This window comes from Paroedura picta, chromosome 3, assembly GCF_049243985.1.
Source record: "Paroedura picta isolate Pp20150507F chromosome 3, Ppicta_v3.0, whole genome shotgun sequence".
In the NCBI taxonomy this organism is placed as follows: Eukaryota; Metazoa; Chordata; class Lepidosauria; order Squamata; family Gekkonidae; genus Paroedura; species Paroedura picta.
In genome coordinates, this window is record NC_135371.1 from 30,310,718 (window position 1) to 30,328,475 (window position 17,758).

Below are 17,758 nucleotides of genomic sequence, written 5' to 3' on the forward strand. Positions count from 1 at the left end.
GCATAATCGGTTACTCTGGGTTTTGCCGCCGTTGCACCTCATCCTGTGCATAACCGGTGTGCCTTCCCCCTCCGCGTTTTCCATGTGACCCGAAATCGCTGGTTTGGCGGCCATGCATAATGGGCCTAAAAGATCCCTCCCAGGCACACCAAGAATCTCCAGAATCCAGGAGGAAATTCACCTATAATTCCACAGTGTCGATCAGCAATTCCCTGGGTAAGCCAGGAAGGGCCACAAGCGACAAAGACTGGCACATCTCCTCCTGCCCACCCACTAACAGTCCGCCTAAGTTAAAAAAAAAATCAGCCTTTCTGTCACATGACTAAAAAGCTTCCAAAGAAGGAGAATCCACTACCTCCCAAGTAAGCCTGTTCCACTGAGGAGCCGCCCTAACTGTCAGGAACTTCTTCTGGATGTTTAGCTGAAAATTCTTTTTAATTAATTTCAACCCATTGGTTCTGGTCCACCCTGCTGGGCAACAGAAAACAGAAAGCTCCTCTCCAGACTGCAGAGATCAGCTTCCCTGGAGGAAAGAGCTGCTTGAGATGGGGATGGAGGGCTGTGTACTACTCCCCTCTACACACACACACAGCCCATCTCCTTCTCCTAATGTGCTGCATGGCCGCTACCAACTTCATAAAGATCTTGCTGAGCACCAAGGGCACTCCTTCCTAGCAACAGTCAGCGATGTATTGTTCCAGACACACCTTCCAATGCTGTTGGTGCCTGAGGTTTTTGTCAATCATCCCTGCGTATCATTATCATCCAACCTTATCCCTGCTGAGCTACTTATGGCCTATTTAACTATCACAAATATCACAAAGCAGGCCAAAAAGTGAATCAGAGGGACTCTCAAAAAATTCTGCTTGAGTACTTGTGTAATGTTAAAGGTAGAGTGAATGACCAGCAGGGGGTGAGGCCAGAATATGCATGGCAGCATCATACTACTCAATCAATCCTTGTACTCGCTTATCTTCAGGGTGGATGGGGAGGCAAACCAATCCCTGCTACAGATTCCACATTTAGAACTATATAAGTTCTGAAGAGGAATCCTTGTTCATGGGTGAACTTCAATTCACTTTATTATGGAGGGTCCAGTGAAGAGTCAGGCTGCTTGAGTAGGACATTGGTGAGGCATATAACATTATCCCTTATAAATTAAATGCAATAATAAGCTTATATTACATTTATACATTGCAGTCTTCAGAAACGTCTCCTTGAAAAGCAATAGATATAACTGAGGTATAGTTATGAAGCAAGGAAGGTCTCAGAGCAGTTAGATTTTATTGATAAAATTTAATATTTTGGAAGGTTAAAAGCAGCCTCTTTATCTGCAGTGTGATAAGTTCTTTGTACTGCCCTAGATGACAATATATTACAGAATGCAATATCCACCATATCCACCAGAGACCTTAATTTTATTTTTGGTACAGCGCTCACACAAAAGAGTACCGAGGGTTGTTGTTTTTTTGTTTTGTTTTGTTTTATGTAGTGATCACTTTCCCACTTTCTTTCAAAAGCGGGTGGGATCCACTACCAAACTCTTATCATGTGTTTGGGTGTAGACAATAAGTTCTTCCTATTGCTGCTGTAAAAAACTAAAGTGTCCATACAATCCTGTAGCACTCTCTCATTACCAAAAGATTCCTCTGTGATTTTTTCAAATATGGAAACACATCTTAAGCCCTGCCCTAGAACAGGGATTCCCAACCTGGGGGTCTGTGGACCCTGGGGGTCTGCAGGAGTTCTGAAGGGGGTCCATGGGAGCTCTGAAGTGGCATGGTATGTGGGGGGGGGGTCACAACACCTACCCTTCTTTCTGGTCTACATGAGGCAGAAGCCACCATAGTAGAAGGAAAGGGAGGGAGCAAAAGGAGGGTTAAAGCTGCAGGCAGTTATGTCACTACTGGGGGCATGGTGGGGGTGAGGCCAGCTGACATTACTTCCAGGGCTCCTTGAAGTCTCAATAAAGATACGCAGAACAGGCTCAAGTGCAGGTGACACGCCCCAGGCCTTGTACAATGAGGCAGATGCCACAGGGTGAATGGGAAGAGGGCATGTGTGGCTGAGCAGTCAGAGGAGAGTGGTCTCATCACTTGCTCTGGGCCTGCAGCTTGCCAAGGGCCCTGGCCAAGGAAGGGGGGGATAGATGCTGGGGGAGGGGTAGGAAAGCCCCCAACCTTCCTTCCCTTTGGAATGCCATGTCATTTTTGTCATGACTTCTGTGACTTTCACCACCCAGGATGCTGTATAAGATGTTTTCATGTCAAATATCCAATTCTTAATTTGAAAATATTGGAGCAAATGTGGAGCAAACTAAAATCCATAATTTTTTTTAACATGTTTATGTATATTGAACATTATTTCTAGAAATAGTGGCTCCAGTCCTTGGAACATTTGCCAGGTACCAGGGCTCATAGAATAAAATGGAATTACTCCTGAGTAGACTTGATTCAGATGGTTCCCCCCCCCCCCCTAAATTAAATTGTGTTTCTCCCGGCTTCCCATATCACCAGAGATCTTCTGGGAAGTAATTTATATATTTTAATTGCAACACATATATAGAAATACTTCTTTGTCTGATTGCGAGGAGAGATCTAACATATCAATTAATACTGCAATTCTTAAATTAAAGTATTGTAGTTCTTAAGCACAATACGTTCCAAATGAGATAGTATTTTTAGGATATAAATTCATAATATCTGGCCTAAGTCATGCAGTCTCATTTCCAGCAGTGTAAAAGCTTTGTGAAACAAGAAATTCTTTTTCAGTAACTTTAAAGAAACAATGGATTGTGGTGGGTTATTTATCATTGATGAATAATTACTGGTAGTTTACGTGCATGTTTTTTCTTCATAGGAAATCTAAAAGTATATGACTTTATTGTTTAGATGGTAATACTGATTTATATTAGATCCTAATAGTACGATATTATTTAACAACTGTTTTAGTGCAATCTATGTTGTTATGGTACTGCAGTGTTTAACTGTATCCTCCATGCTGTTTAATGTCTTCATGAAACTGATTTAAGGAATTGTCCAAGAAGGGATAGAGGGTGAGGCACAGAAGGAAATAAACACTCACACCACCATTTTTTGTGAAAGGAATAAGTCCGCAGCTTATTTTATGTGTACACACACAAGGAACAATGGTACTGCATATGAATGGGTCCCAGCCTCAGGCAACCCACATGCCACTCAGTGAGCCTCAACCCCAGCCTGCCTGCTAGGGAATAAACCAGGGGTAGTCAAACTCCGGGGAATGGTAGAGCACTCCGGGGAATGGTAGAGGACAGGAAGGCCTGGAGGATCATTGTCCATGGGGTCGCGATGGGTCGGACACGACTTCGCACATAACAACAACAAAGTAAAACTGCGGCCCTCCAGATGTTGTTCGTGGGCAGGGGATCATGGGAATTGTAGTCCATGGACATCTGGAGGGCCGCAGTTTGACTACCCCTGGAATAAACCATGGAGTGGCAAAAAAAAAAGGATACATGTGGGCACTAGCAACTATTTATTGTTGTTGTTGTTATTATCTTCATCATCATCATCATCATCGTCGTCATCGTCATCGTCATCGTCATCATCATTTATTAGATTTGTATAACCACCGCTCTCAGAGAACTGGCTCGCAGTGGTTTACAACATTTCATATACAAATCAATACATTAAAACATTAAAATTCCCCATTAAAACCCACACAACAATAATTAATAATGATGGCAATACAATGTAAAACTACTGTTTCCCATACATGCTCTCTGGATGGTCCAAAAAAGCAGGCAGATGGATAATTGGACATAGGAAGATCGACCTGGGAATCTGGGACAGCCTAGTACTGGCCTCTGTCCCTGGGGGAAAGGGAACCCGCCCATAACCTCCAGGCCATCACCCGGCTTCAGTCAAATGTCTGGTGGAAGAGCTCCATTTCGCAGGCCTTGTGGAACTCAGAGAGCTCCAACAGGGTCCACAAGTTTTCAGGGAGCTCATTCCAATAGGTAGGGCCAGGACTGAAAAGGCCCAGGCCCTTATCAAGGCCAGGCATGCCTCCCGGGGTCCTACATGGTCCCCCACCACTAGGTGGTGTAAGCCAGTCAGCAGCCCCCATCTGGGTATGCAGCTGTATGGCTCCACATCTCCGAAGTCCCTTATGCAAGTCTCCAAAATGGGGGAGGCAGCCATTCAGGTATGGTCTCCCCCACAAAGGATCCGTTCAAATGCCCAAACCACCAAGCTGTGACAGTAAAAAACAACAATAACAACAACAATAACAAAAACCATAAAGCAAATGTATATATGATGAAACATGCTACAAGGGAAAGTGGATGGGAAAACTGGGAACCAAGTACAGAGGATGTGGCCAGTTCAGGAATATGTTTAAATAATACAGCACATACCTGCTTAGTGATCTATAGTCTGATGCTGCAGGCTGCACAATAATCAGTTGCCCCATCTTAACTTCTGCCCTGGGGCACCATATAGCCAGGGGAAGCCTCCTTTGAAGGAGAAGAAGAGTTGGTTCTTATATGCCGCTTTTCTCTACCCGAAGGAGGCTCAAAGCGGCTTACAGTCACCTTCCCATTCCTCTCCCCACAACAGACACCCTGTAGGGTGGGTGAGGCTGAGAGAGCCCTGATATCACTGCCCGGTCAGAACAGTTTTATCAGTGCCATGGCGAGCCCAAGATCACCCAGCTGGCTGCATGTGGGGGAGTGCAGAATCGAACCTGGCATGCCAGATTAGAAGTCCGCACACCTAACCACTACACCAAACTGGCTTTCTGCTTCCTTATCCTCCTAGTCTGCAACCTGCAGCAGAAGGTGAGCCTCAGCCATATTAGTCTATGCTGATGACATTCACCTCCCTTTGCCCTGACTTCCAAGTGTCTGGACAAAATGCTTGGAGAAGGTGGGGAATTGCATTCAAACCTAGAAATGACATCACTTCTGGCCAGCACTTTAGAAAACCTTCATACCTCTGTGGTAAAGATCACTTTTTAAATGGGGAGATTCTTAGCATGTTGTCTGTCACTTCTGGCTTCTGACACAGTCCCTTCCCCAGCCCCATACTTTCTCCTACTGTGCCAATCAGTACTGGTGGCTGAAGGAATGGATTCGCAGAAGAACATCCATTGTGTCAGGCAAATGGCAACCTGGAAAACTGAAACTAAATCTTGAAAGATTGGGATGGCATCGGAAAGTGGGATGGCATTGGAAAGTGAGCTCATTGCACTTTTAACCAGTGCAGCTCATACACTAGCTGTGGCCTTTGCTTGAAAGGAACAATCTTCACTAGTTCTATTCAAACCAAAACAGAAGTTCATTGGCGCCTTAAAGACTAGCAAAATGAATGTTAGTATGAACTTTTGTGAGAATCTGAGTCCATGGAATAGGCATTTGTTTAAGATACACATGCTTCTGTTATTTTGGGAGAGTAACCCCTGCCTTTGACATTTCAAATTGTTTTCTTTCTTTCTTTCTTTCTTTCTTTCTTTCTTTCTTTCTTTCTTTCTTTCTTTCTTTCTTTCTTTCTTTCTTTCTTTCTTTCTTTCTTAAATTTCTATCCCACCCTGTCTCAAGTAACTTTGTAAGCCTGGAGCTTTTCACAAACTTATAGGAAGGTTTCTCTTGTCTGTTCATGGTCCCAGTCTCCAAATTTAAGTATCAACAAATGGAGCTGTGTTGAAAACTGGATATACTGTTAACATCTTTCAGACTGAAATTCTGCACATCTATGTCATTTCTGTATTGTCAATTGTTCTATTGCTTTAAAGGGAATTTACTAATAACCAAATTTTTACCTGGATCTTTTTAAAAGTTACATTTGAGTTGGCCTTTAGTGGCAAGTTTAAGATCACCAAAATTGTGAAAAGTATGAAAAATGAGAAATAATTTGTTCCCCAGCTATAGACGATTTGTGTAATTAGCATCACAAAGTAATGTAGGTAACAAATTGCCAGTCCACAGAACATAGATGGTGTGCTTGCAAATCTTAACAATGGACTCGGAATGAAAACTGCTAAGTTCATCATTTTCTTTTACATTTGCTTGGATGAAGAACTGCATTGTGATACCTATATGGAAAGGTAAAGGGATGAATACTATGCTGTATCATGAACCAGAATATTACTGGAGGGTGGGGAGTGAAACTCACACTGAAACAGGGTTGTTGTTTTTTAACCTTAGAAGATTTCTAGGTCTCAGACTGTTTCTGCTCATAATGCTTTGCATTATTGTATTATTCTATAAAAGACCACAATTACAGCAGCAATATTTCAGATTATGCAATGACAAAACATTTATAGGGAAAAATCAAAAGTTCAAAATAGCATGAAATTGCATTAATTCAGATGAATTGTTAGTAATTATGCAAGGTGATAAATTTGACTTGCTCTAATTATCCATAACAATCTCAAGTCTTAGGATGCCCTTCTTTGCTTCTTTGGTATTTAGGAAGAAAAGACTGCAAAATATTCCTTCCTAAAAGCCAATAGTAGAGTGGTAAGGCAGCAGACATGCAGTCTGAAAGCTCTGCCCATGAGGCTGGGAGTTCAATCCCAACAGCCAGCTCAAGATCAGCTCAGCCTTCCATCCTTCCGAGGTCGGTAAAATGAGTACCCAGCTTGCTGGGGGATAAATGGTAATGACTGGGGAAGGCACTGGCAAACCACGCCATATTGAGTCTGCTATGAAAACGCTAGAGGGCGTCACCCCAAGGGTCAGACATGGCCTGGTGCTTGCACAGGGGATACCTTTACCTTTATCATTTTAAACTAATTTATTGTTAAGGAACTTGTATACACTTAGCATTAATTTATCTTCAGGAACTGCCTCTGAGTTCTGAAAGTTATTCCCATTAGTGAATTCCAGCAATAAATTAACATGATGTCTAAGATGTTCTATATTGCTCTGACACTTTTTCTAGCTCTTGAAGCAGTCCTAAATATTTTTAAGATCTTCAAAGATTATTCCTGCCATCTAAGGTAAAACAGGGATTATACGCTTTCTTGGTAATGATGTCCTGTCTGTGGGATTTTCATTTAACTTGCTTTTTATTTATTTAAGATATTGCTATGCTGCCTATTCAGAGACCTGCTCAAGGCAGATTAGAGTTAAAACCATCCCAATGTAAAAACAGGCTGCTGAAAACAAATCATTAAAAAACAAACCACTGGACATAAACAACATACAACAGAAAATTGCTCATACAAAAAGACATACAAACAGAAGCAGACTGTTCAAAAGCGGATAAGATAAAACCCCTCATTAAAAGTCTCAGTTAAAAATGTGTCTTGGCCTTGTAGCTAAAAGACAGTAAGGTAGGTGCCAGATGAGCCTCAAAGAGACAGTAAGAGGCGAGTTGCTACCGCAGAAAATGCTTTGTTTCTTGTCACCACACACCTTACTACTGAAGGGCAGGGACACAGAGAGCAGGGATTGAGAACAGATCTTAACTGGCAGGCTGGATATTCATTTATTATTTATTAACTAGAAATTAAGCCCGCTGTAAAAAAAATACAGTGGGCACTAGTGGACAGTGGGTGGGTGCGGGAGGGCCCCCCCTGGGAGGGAGGGAAGGAAGGAAAGAGAGGAGGTAGGCAGGCAGACAGACATAGAGAAAGGGAGAGAGAGAGAGAGGGAGGGAGGGACGGAGGGAGGGACGGAGGGAGGGACGGAGGGACGGAGAGGGAGAGAAAGTGAAAGAGAGAGAGAGAGAGAGAGAGAAGGGGAGAAAGGAGAGTAAGTGATGGGAGAAAGAATGGAAAAAAGAAAGGCAGAAGAGAAATGGATGGATGTGAGGGAGAAAGGAGATTAAAGGGTGGATGTTTGGATAGAAGGAAGGAAGAAAGGAAGTTAGAAAGAAAGGCAGAAAGAGAGAAAGAGAGCAAGTGAGAGGGAGAGCAAGAGGCAGAGAGAGAGAAGCAGAAAGGAGAGAGGGAGGGAGGGAGGGAGGAAGGAAGGAAGGAAGGAAGGAAGGAAGGAAGGAAGGAAGGAAGGAAGGAAGGAAGGAAGGAAGGAAGGAAGGAAGGTGGGTGGGTGCCATGAAAGCGGATGTAGCAGGGGGGAAGAGGGGGAAGGGTCGGCTGTGCGGGGGGGGGGGGAGCTGCGAGGCCTTCCCCCTGGGCTCCAGCAGTTCCCCACCTGCAACTGTAGGTCAGGATCCATAAGCACCCCTAAACCATGAATGTGCTCATCCAAGGGGAGTATATGGCCCTCCAGGATAGGATGGAACAGATTGCACATGGTCCAACAGCACCTCAGTCTTGTCTGGATTGAACTTCTATGTATTGGCCTTCCACCAGGCTTCTATTACCTTCTCCAGGCTTTTATTTATGACTTATATAGCCCTACCTGGCTTAGCACTTAAAAGAAATAGAGCTGAGTGGTTTCTGAAAATTGGTGAGACTTCACTACAAATCCCTGGATAAGTTCTCCCAGCTTGCTGGGAGTGGCGATATGCAATTCCACTAAATAAATGAATAAATAAACATTAATAAAACCCTTAAATATCCTGAGGGACAAAATGGAATCACATGTGGCCCCATAGGGTAAATGTTACATGTCCAGGCCAAGCAGAGGTTTCCCCAACACCACCTTCTGGAATAAATTAAGTAAGAGTAGAACCACTGAACCCTTATGCCCTCTACTAACAGCCCAGCTAGGCTCTCCAGAAGATATCAGAGGTACTGCAAGCCTCTGAGAAGCCCAAGAGAATCGACAGGGACATACTCACCCTGACCATTTACGCACTGGAGGTTTTATGCCTGGCTGCAGGCTGGAGTTTTAGTCATAGCAGGTTGCCCCACCTCTTCCTGCAACTACACAGGGGAGCATTTGGCCTGGTGCACCTCTTCCGCCCCTCATTTGTGCTCCTGCTTGGGAGCTGGGGCAGTGAAGTTCCCAGTGCATAAATAGTCCCTGTCAATTAGGGCAACCAAGCCCTATAGGTAGGGCTGAATCCAGATGGAGATAGAGCTAGATAATCCATCCGCTCAAGCACCTTGATAGAATATTCACCATTAGGTCATAGTTTTGTTTAAGAGAAGGGTTACAATTTTTCTCTTTAGGAGGGCTTAGAGCAGGGGTAGTCAACCTGTGGTCCTCCAGATGTCCATGGACTACAATTCCCATGAGCCCCTGCCAGCATTTGCTGGCAGGGGCACATGGGAACTGTAGTCCATGGACATCTGGAGGACCACAGGTTGACTACCACTGGCTTAGAGGACCTAAGGTGTGACATTGTCATAACTCCCTGTAAACTTTAAAAGAGACAAGAAGAGTGGTGAATGTGACATCCTGTATTATTTTGTAAGTCACCTCAGGTAAATTTTCTGGAGAGGCAGCATAGAACTTTTCCCAACAAATAAGCTGCATAAAAGAAACAATATAATCAGGTACAGCACATAATATGGATGGAATAAATTGGTTTATTACAAGAAACGTATGGAAACCTTTTAAATGAGGCATTCAACCATACTATAGCTCAGTGAATCTGAGAAATACAAGGTGAACATATGATATTTTACCCCTTTGACCCAAGCTCCATTGTGTTTACTAGAGGTTCCTCTGAATAACTGGGTACATGTTTACAACCACTGACAAATTTCACATTCCTAGGCTGAATGTATAGCCTTTATGCCAGTATCTCACAATAATGAAAAAAGCAAGGATATATTTCAAGAATTCCATCTTGGGGAATTCCTAGATAAATAACAGGGGATTTTGAGGGTGGTGCCTGAGGAAAACAGCATTTGGAAAGATATCAATTCCAGGTGATGCTCTAAGAATTCACCCTAATGTGGTAGTTCCCGGCCCATGTGAGGTTTGCCTGGCCTCGACTAGGGCCAGGGCCTTTTTAGTCCTGGCCTTGACCTGAGGGAATGATCTAAGGGCCCTGCAGGAACTGTCGTGGTTCTACAGGGCCTGCAAGGTCTTTCATCAGGTCTTTGGTTAGGGCAAGGGCGCAGGTGATATAGAGGCCCCTCCACATCTAAGAACTGCTACGACCTGTATTGAAATGGTCGGGATTTTTCCTGAGGTGCTGAGTGGGCAGGGGAGGAGATGGGGATTTTTCTTTGTTTTTTCTTCTTCCTTTTTCACTGCCAGTTTATGGTTGGGTTTTTTTAACTTTTAATCTTTGTGGGGTTTTATATTTTATAATTGTAACCTACCGCGAGACGATCCCCGATAGCAGCAGGATATAAACTGAAATAATAAATAATGTCTGTGGTAAAAATCATAGCGGCATTAAATTCCAAGAGTATCACTATTGAGGCCACTTTATGCCCATTTTTAGTCCCATTTTCAATTTCTTTTTTTTCTTTCAATTTCTTAAAGGGGATATGGGATTGAGAGTAAAGGTTTATCTGTAACAGGCAGGCATATGGCAACCTAATTGGAGATTTGGAGATCATTCCCAGGAAGGTCAGGATTTAGGGAGGGGAAGTCAGTGAGGATAGAATGCCATGGAGTTCCGAGTTGACATTTCCCCCCAGAAAACTGATCTCTGTAGTCTGGAGATCAGGTCCAATTCCTGGAGAACTCCAGGTTCCATTGTGAGTTTGGTAATTCCCACTCCTCCTAAAACTGTGTTTTTGAGGTCCATCCTTAGATATTCTGAAGGAGACCATGAAAGACAAACTGGAGGGCAGATAAATATATGAAGTATGCTCCTTTGTACTTATTTGAGTAGTACTACTACATGAGTTACTTTCTATAGACAACAATGATGCAGTTGTTAAACAGCCATTTTTGAATACCCTTAACAGTAAATAGATACAGAACTTTCAACAGATTTTATATAAGTAAATATGGAGGGCAAATTCACAAATTATAACTGAGGTTAGTCCTTCAGTTATGCTTTTTCTGGGATGAGAGAATGTATTGTAGGTACACAAGTAGCTATAAGCAACATAATTGGTTGTGCTGCCTGCTATGAAATGTGGGATAACAGGGCAGGAAACAGAAAGGAGAAGGGCCTAGGCTGTTTCTATGAGTGATGCAGCAGCTGTTGCATCTAAACTAAAGCTAATTTGGAACCTAAATAGCATGTATTTGTTTGCTACAACATTGAATTGCAGTACCCATTAGGGCTGCCAGTACCTATTAGTGCCTGCTGCCACTCAGAGCATTGGGGGGGGGGGGGGAGGAGAGAAGTAACATCAGAGACAATGCTATGAGCTCTGAGCTATCTCAAGTTATGCCTTTGTGGCCTTGTATAGTACCTGAATAGTCCTTTCCTGTTCAGAGAAGGCAGAATGTAGCCAAGTCGTCATGAGGCAGAGGGAAGCATAGTCATTATCAGTCCAGGAGTCAAGGCAGGCAGCGTTCAAAGCAGTGTTGTCAATGAGCTGTTCAAGGTCAGGCCAGACGGAAACTCATAGAGTCTTCAAGAAACAATCCAAGGTTGGGCCAGACAGAAGTCCAAATGGAGTAATCATGGAGTGATCTGTGTCAAAATAGGCAAATCAGACAAACAGCAGGGAATACTCAGGATGCTATAGACCAGTGGTCCCCAACGTTTTTATCACCAGGGACCAGTCAATGCTTGACAATTTTACAGAGACCTGGGGGGGGGGACAATCTTTTGCTGAGGGATGTCACCACTGCCTGAGCCCCTGCTCCACTTGCTTTCCCGCTGGCCCCCGACTTCCTGCCACCTGCTGGGGGCGCTGCCAGCAACAGCTGCACAGTGCCATGCCAAGGGGGAGCCCCAGCCATGGCCAGCTGCTGCTGGCAGTGCCCCCCAGTGGGTGGTGGGAAGTCAGGAGTGCTGGCAGGAAAGCAAGTGGAGCAGGGGCTCAGGCTTTGGCGATGTCCCTCGGCAAAAGCCTACTCCCCTCGGACCTCAGTAAAATTGTTAAGCGTTGACCAGTCCCTGGTGATAAAAAGGTTGGGAACCACTGCTATAGACAATCAAATTTGTTCCACCCAGGCTGAATCCATGCCTGAGCATTGACTGATCCTGCAATGGTTTAACTCACAAAGGCCTTGTTCCTAAATCCTCATCCCATGAGTAATCCCCTGCATCTCTAATTCTCTTGTCATAAAGGGCAACCAACTGGGCACTCCTCCTTCTGTTACTTAGTTCTCAATTTAATTTCTGTTTCCTTTGAGAGGCTCACTGAATTCCTGTTTCTTTGTCCTTTCCAAGAACTCTTTACTAGTTCCTGGCTGTTACTGCAGATGGCTGGTCTGCCTCCCTCAGCTCTTCTTCATCAACTTCTGCCTCATTCTCAGACACTATGGGTGGACTCATGAGTTCAAAGTAGCAGGAGTGTGGCAAATTGTAATCGCTACTAATTTGCAGTTATGCACAACGTCACACACAATCTGCCACACTCCTGAAACCGATCAGCAAAAAGTGCTTCATTGTAGCACTTAAAGGGAAATCCCAAAAAGTGGATTCACCCTCGGAAAAGTGCAACATGTTGCAACCAATCTACAACACTAGCGAAAAAGTTCTGTGCGTTACCATTGTTGCGGTTTCAGCAAAGTCCCTTCCCCTGGCTCTCTCCTCTGATCTTCCGGCGAAGCGATCGCCATTTTTTTTCTCGGAGCGAGCGGAGAGCAACGAACCGGCAAGCCTTCATTCACCCAGCGAGGCTTCGCCGGTTGCAGTCCCTCCACAGAGCTGCTTTAAAGCTCGCCTCAAGTCACCCAGCATAACACAAGCCCCGTTTGTTAGTTCCCTTGATTTTTGGCAGAAAATCGCACCCGTGCGTGGGGGGGATTTTTTTTTCACTCGGGGGAGCATGGCAATAATGAATTACCAGCTCATACACCACCTGCCAGCTAGATGGGTCTCTCCGTTGCAACGAATCAATGCAGATTCGTTGCAACGTTTTTGTTTTTTTTAAAACCTGTTCTTAAAGGCAAAGGGGCTTTTTCGGAGCATGGTAACAACTGCCCATTGGCTGCTCGTTTGATTGACGGCCAGGGGCAGGACAAAGCTCAGCAAATATCGCTTCCTTCCTAGCGATTTTTGCCGAGACCGGAAACCTGTGGGAAACTATTGAAACGCAATTGGATTCCACTACAAAGGCAGGTATGCACAACAACAAATTCCACTATTTAAAATTGCATTTTTTTCTTTCCGAAACCAATTTGCCACATTGATCCTGATGCGGAATGGCCCACTATGTCACTTCTGGGGAAAACCCTAAAATGACATAGATCCAGGAATCACCGGCAAGTCTATGATTTTACCACACAATTTCCAACAATTTCATGAGGTACCATGTATTAAGAATGAAGAGCTGGTTTTTATACCCTGCTTCTCAGTACCTGAAGGAATCTCAAAGCGGCTTACAATCACCATTCCTTCCTCTCCTTTCTTTCCCAATCTGGATATTGAGCATTAAAAGCACTCCAAGATATCACACAATAAAGGTAGGGTCACTCCGGATCAATCCTTCATGCTGCAGAACGAAAATTTAAATCGCCCCAAATCCAAACGGAAATCACATTTTGTGTAGAGGGCAGGGACTGAATCGATCTGGGGTTGGAATAAAAGCTCCATGCAGTTTACACCTAGATTAGAAATTGCCAGTCTTAACCACTACACCAAACTAGGTCTCAGAGTTATCTCCAGAAATTACATTAGGATTATTTTCAGAAATGATGTAGCAACCTTGGTGAAGTCAACAACAGAGTATATTCCCCTTATGTTCCCATTCCAACTATCCTGCTGGTTGTAGGTTTAGCCTGGCAATACAGCTACCCACATGTATGCTAGGGAAGGCATATATTCTTTTTCTCAATAATGTTGGCTGAGGGGGGATATTCCCTTACTCTTTTTTCCTAAGGTACCTTCTTTTTTTCTTATTCCCTCTCTGATGTCCCCCTCCCCCATTTTTCCTGTTTTCCTGTTTCCTTTTCTGTCTTCCTTCCATTTTCTGTCTATTCATTCTCAGACAGATATATTTATTTTGGTCAACAACCAGTACAAAATACAAAGCATTAAAACACTATATACAATTGATTAAAAGTTCCATCCATCCTAACCCTTATACATATTTAGCCAGGCACTTTTACATTTAATTGATAATCTTACATATTTGGCAATAATATAGGATAAATTCTTATTTTTATCTGAAAGGAGTTCCTTTAATTTGGCTTGTCTTGAGGTAGCCCTTAAGTAAAGTAAATTCCTGACGCAATTGGTTATAAATACAGCAATCAAAAATCACATGTTCAGTGTTCTCAATGTTACCATCCTGGCATAAACAAGTTTGACTATTCATTCTCATTTTCTTTCCCCTGCCCAGTTCTCTTTCAGTCTCAAAAAATCAGGGGAGGAGAGTGAGGCAGTTTGCCAGCTGCTTACACAATAGTCAAAACAACAACCCTGAGAATAAACATGGTTTCCTGAGACGTCAGTTGCTTGTGTTCACTATATTGCCCAATGGGAGTTCCTTCTTTGCAGATATGTCCACTCTAGTTTCTGTTCTTGGTTGGCATTTCTGGTAGCCTGGAGAGAGGATCTACACCTACTAACTGTTGTTTCTTTACCTCAGAGTACTCAGTCTTTTTGAGCTTGAAGGGATCTTAAGGTCATGGATGCAACCATAATATAGCTGCTGTTGGTGGCAAAGTGAGCCGCAAAATGTCAGGGAGTGATGTTATGCATACAGCAACATTATAGGCAGAAGCACTGTATAACAGGATGCCTTTTCACTCTTAAAAAAAACATTTTCTTGCATATGCACAGCTGACCTTCAGTCAAGCAGTAGACATCCCTTTTCTGTGGTGGCAGCTGTTGCCAAAATAATGCTTTTAAAATTCTTTGTAGCCCCGGAACTCACCAGTCAGCAGCTTTGCTGGACGAAAGCCCCACCTACTTTCTCAAAGCATTTGGCAGGTGTGACAGTGCCCAGAGATGCCACATTAGGAACCCCTGCTTTACATTCACTGTCAGCTCCTGCAGTGCTGTCCTGGAATGAAAACTCACTCATCACATTGCTTTAAGAAATACAATGTTCATTCCCAAAGTCTTGAGTGAAATTGTAAGAGTTGGCAAGATTCAGTTGCACCAGCTGAACATCTTGCCTGTTCTGACAACCTGCTTCCCAGCATACTCTAGAAATATCCCCATATGTTCCAGTATATCAGTCATGTTCTTGTAAAAATCTAATTTGGTTAACACAGAAAAAACATATGTTTTCCTTGCCATAAGCAGAGCTGCTGCTTGCTTTGGTCTGCAAATGTTTCCTGTGCATGATGATGACTTGCCACCATGTGCAGCTGAGCCCCGTCGTCTCTGTGCCACACTCAGAAGGATCACATGCACACCTGAGCCTTCTGCCCAGGCTACATGATGCCATTGCAGAGCTGACTGATTAGCTGCACCATGCCAATAGCCATATGCCAGAATGCAGTGATGAAGGAGAATTACAGGGAGGGGAGAGTGCAATTGGAAGGCAATTGGAGCTGATAGCAAAATGCAGTGTGAAGCAAGTTGATTTTCACAAAGTAAGACAAATGCAGGCACAGGAAGGAGAGAATTATGGGGAGTCAGGTGATAACTTATTCATAGGTTTTTTTGCAGAAAGCAGCACAGTTAGAGAATATACCATCTGTGAAATAAGGCGGACGTTCTTTAAATGTCTATTAGCGATCAGAATCCATTCCAAACACCTGATCTCTGCTATGTGCTTTTTGACAAAAAAGAGGAAGATTTGATTAGCTTATACCATGCTATGTTACAGTATTATTCTAGGGACTCCAATAATTGTAGAAAAAATAGTATTCTGACGCAAGTATCATAGATAATCACATAGATTTGGTTTTAAAAGCTCAGACTCCAATATTGCCGTTTTAGGTGGTCTGGTTAATGATTTCCATAATGTTAAGGGTCTAACTTTCATCAATAATTTCCACAGCTATCTAAAGGTGAGCACATAGGATATGTGGTAGGACCTCTAATACTCCTGTAAATTTATCATATTGCTGTATAGGTAATAAGGATAATAATAATCTTTATTCTTATTTCCTGCCCTTCTTGATAGCCCAGGATGGGTTACAATATATTAAAATAACCCATTCAAAAAGCAATATAAATATTATGAAGTATTAAAACATTCTATAGTTCACATGCAGCCTCATTTAGATAAAATTTGGGAGATTCCAGCTCTTTCTTGGGGGGGGGCGTATGGGGGGTATTGGTCTTCCTTCTATTCTTTTGGCAGTGAGGACAGCTCTTCTTGATGTTGTATCTGGTGTTTTGTCTGGCTTCAACTGTAGACCTAGTGGCAGAGCAGCAAGATTTTCTTCACAAAGATGCTCTCACAAAAGCCTCATAGCCAATATTCAGTTGTAAAGTTTGGAACACTTCTTTAGATAAGAATGTCAGAGAACAAATTGTTTTGTACAACTGCACCAGCTGTGAGCTAGCAGATGCAACTGCTGCACAGCATTCTTTCTTGGCAGCCAGTATATTGATCCAAAATGGTCTGACCATGGCACCCTAGTTATTGGGATTGGGCTGACATTTATCCCCATTCCAAAGATTAAATCCAGGGTGTAGACAACTTGATATGTAGGGCTAGCAACAAACTGGGTGAACCCTAGTATTGCCTTGGCTAACACTAGATTCTAATTCTGCAAAATATGACAATTTCATATTTCTCTCCTGCTTCCAATACCTCCCCTCATTAATAAGATGAATAAGATGAGGCTTTCCATCTTTAAAAAATATAATGGGGGTGACTGAACTAGATAGTCTAGGCTAGCCCAACCTCATCAGATTTTGGAGGTTAAGAAGGGTTAGTCCTGGTCAATATTTGGATGGATGATTTCCAAGGAATACTGGACTCCTTGCAAATTGCCTTTGAATGTCTCTTGCCTTCAAAACCATTTGAGATCACCATAATTCAGTTACTATTTGACAGCAAAATGACAACAAATGGAAAAATTGCCGTCAACGGACATGCTCATCACACACATACCTTTGTTTTGGTTGATTTTTAAGAAGTGTCTATATGACTCAGAATAATGGAAATGTGTTTCATTCTGTTCTGTAAAAACAAAACAAAATATATTCTCACTCTATTAGCACTACATGTTATTCCCTTAATGGAACTCTTCTTTTAAAACATTCACACCTCTTTTCCCCATCAAATTTAGCTTTTCTAGATAGTCTAGAGTAGGGGTAGCCAACTTGTGGTCCTCCAGATGTCCATGGACTACAATTCCCATGAACCCGTGCCAGTGTTTGCTGGAAGGGGCTCATGGGAATTGTAGTCCATGAACATCTGGAGGACCATAGGTTGACTACCCCTGGTCTAGAGCATTGGACTACAATGTCTTAATTGCCTTTTCCTCTCTATTTCCTTAGAGGCTAGGGGACACCAATGAACTCTTTTTAAAAAGAGACTTTTGTAGCCCTAATTTGGATTGGGGCTATTGTGCAGGATGAGGGAGGCAAGCTGTTTGCTTGATTTGAAATGCTTCTTGCTGCTGTGAAGAAGAAAGACCCAGCAAGTTTTTGTCCCTGCTCCCAAAGCAAACTGCCCAAAGGGCCTTGGAGCACAGTGACAGAGTGATGGCAAGATATTTGGAGATAGCTGTCCTGGCATCTGGGTTGGAGGACTAGAAAGCCTAGAAATCACTTACGAATAGAAAGCCAAAATGGGGACAAATGAATGTTGATGGAGTTAGTATTGAAATGGGGTTTGGGCACTCCAAGGGCTTAGACCCTAAGGCTGGGACTGTTTTCTCTAAGTCCATCTCTTGTCCCCAGTAGTGACAATGTGT

The 17,758-nt window shown here is 43.2% G+C and overlaps 1 protein-coding gene across 1 annotated transcript in view; it reads left to right on the forward strand.

The window, feature by feature from the left end:
* CNTN6 (contactin 6) overlaps positions 1-17,758 on the forward strand; it is a 254,480-nt gene that overhangs the window by 115,696 nt on the left and 121,026 nt on the right.